Raw genomic sequence first — 2,405 nt, 5'->3', positions numbered from 1 at the left:
GATCAACTCCCTCATCTCCTGTGGACAAGGCCTCTGGTTCCTGCTGGCCTGGTTTCTCTTGGGGAGAAACACTAGTGAGCTCTCTGACTACTAAAGACTCACAGTGTCATCTCACTCCACCTACAGGTGCCTGATACTTAAAACACACACAGAGAGAGAAAGGGGGTTTTTATGTATCTTGAATGAACACGTGGCAGTGTGTGTTTATGTAAAGCAGAATGTTCTTTAGGCTCCTAGGGCAGACTCTGGAGTCAGACTCCTTGATGTGTATCATTGCTTCACCATGTCCCCTCCCGCACCCCCCACCCCCACCCCGTTGCCTTGTGGGCAGGAAGGTTACTTAACTTCTTTGCATCTCCATTTCCTCATCTGCAAAACTTTTATACTTAATTAGATCTTAAACTCCTATTAAGTGTCAGGCACTGTTTGGGGAGCTAGGGAAACATAATATATATGTGTTGGTTATTAATTGAGTGCTTACTATATGCTAAGGAGCCCTAGTGGCTCAATAGTTAAAATTTCAGCTGCTAACTGAAAGCTAGCAGTTCAAATCCACCTAGAAGTTCCAGGCAGAGGGGAGGGGGCAGACCTGACAATATGCTCCCATAACAATTACTGCCCAGATAGCCCTATGGAACAATTCTCTTCCACCACAAGGGGTCACTGTGAGCTGAACTCTTTTCAACTACACACAACAGCAACAACTCAATGCTAGACACTATGATTGGTGGTGTTTTTGTTAAGTACCGGTCCAGTTGGTTTCCAACTCATAGGGACCCTGTATAGCAGGGCAAGGGGAGGGCACGTTTGAACTGCTGACCTTGTGATTCACAGTCCAGTGCTGACCTTACAGCACCACATCAGGAGTCCAGACACTATGATTGTTGTTGTTAAGTGCCTTGGAGATAGTTCTGACTCATAGCGACCATGTATAGTTTCTGAGGAGCAGCTGGTGAGCTTGAACTGCTGACGTTGTAGTTCATACTGACTTTGTAATCCAGCACTTTGTCCCACAGAGCTGCACCAGGAGCCCAGACACTATGATAAGCACTTAATATTCAGTATTTTACCTAGTCCTTACAGCCTCCCTGTAAAACAACTGTTCTTAATTGATTCACTGATGAGGAAACCTGGGTCAAGGAAGCTGACCTTCTTCACGGAGCCAACTGGGGACAGGTGTAGCTGGCTCCAGGCCTGTATTCAAAGTGCTTTTCTAGCCCTTTCCTGCATTTTGTTCTCAGCTACTTGTGAAGTGAGAAAACAGGGACCCTGGAAGGGTAAGTGAATTGCCCAAAGCAACACAACCAGTAGCAGTGTTCGGACTGACAGATATTCGGACTCAATTTTGGGGCTTTTTCTCAGTGTCCCATAATCACCCCTGGGGAGAGCTTCAGTGTCACCACGGTGCCGGTCTTGAGTAGGGCTGAATCTGGGAATGGCAGCTGGAAACTGAATCTGGATACCAAACTGATGACAGGTGAATACACCATACAGACATTTCTGCGTGGGGCACCTAAGTGCACAGAACACTAGGAGAAAAGAATCTTTGTCTTCTTAAAAAGAAAAAGAAAAAAAGCATCTAGAGACTTGAGGGTCAGGACACCACCTCGTGGGTATAAACTTTTCATCTCAGGAGCCCAGTCTTAGTCCTTACAAGGAAACACTGTGCAGTGGTATTTTTAGCCTCTGATTTCTTAGATACATTCCAAGGGCCAGTCCAGCAAATTCTGTAAAAACATAACAATGCAGAAAGATCTTAGATTCTGTTTAACTCAACAGATACGACCTAAAGGCCTGCTAGATGAGAACAGAATCAAGGAGGGGAATGTAGGAATGAAAAGGACCAGAACCTGCCTTCAAGGTGTTGACTCCTGGTGTGGCATTGTGGGTTAATGCGCCAGACTGCAAAGCCGTTTGAACCACAAGGTCTGCAAAGTCGGTGGTTCAAGCTCTCCAGCGGCTCCTCGGAAACCCTATGCAGGGTTGCTATGGGTCGGAACCGACTTGACAGCACTTAACAACAACAACTCGAATTATAAGGAAAACACAAAAGAGGAGACTGTGTGTGTAATGGCACAGGGGTGGCACTAGGAAACTTTCAGAGAACAAGGTGTCATTTGAGGGCTGATAGAATTATGATCAAGCAGATATGTGCGGTAGGCATTGTTGGGAGAACTAATCCACCATAGGTCCTGAGTGTCCCTAGCTGTTCTCACTGAGTGTGCCAAAAAGTGAGACTATCATGGTCTTTACCCAGCCATTGTGCATAGTTGTGTTTTCAGCAAACAACTCTGAGGGGTGAGGTAACATCTCTCAGTCGAAGATCAGGCTGGCTTATTGCTTACTAGAAAAGCAATGAGAAAAAAAGTTGCGGGCTCCCTGATCTCAGTGCTGTTTGATTGGTT

The sequence above is a fragment of the Chrysochloris asiatica genome, unplaced genomic scaffold (genome assembly GCF_000296735.1).
Source record: "Chrysochloris asiatica unplaced genomic scaffold, ChrAsi1.0 scaffold00003, whole genome shotgun sequence".
Lineage (NCBI taxonomy): Eukaryota > Metazoa > Chordata > Mammalia > Afrosoricida > Chrysochloridae > Chrysochloris > Chrysochloris asiatica.
The sequence above is the reverse complement of the archived record's forward strand: the minus strand, read 5'-3'. Positions refer to the sequence as shown.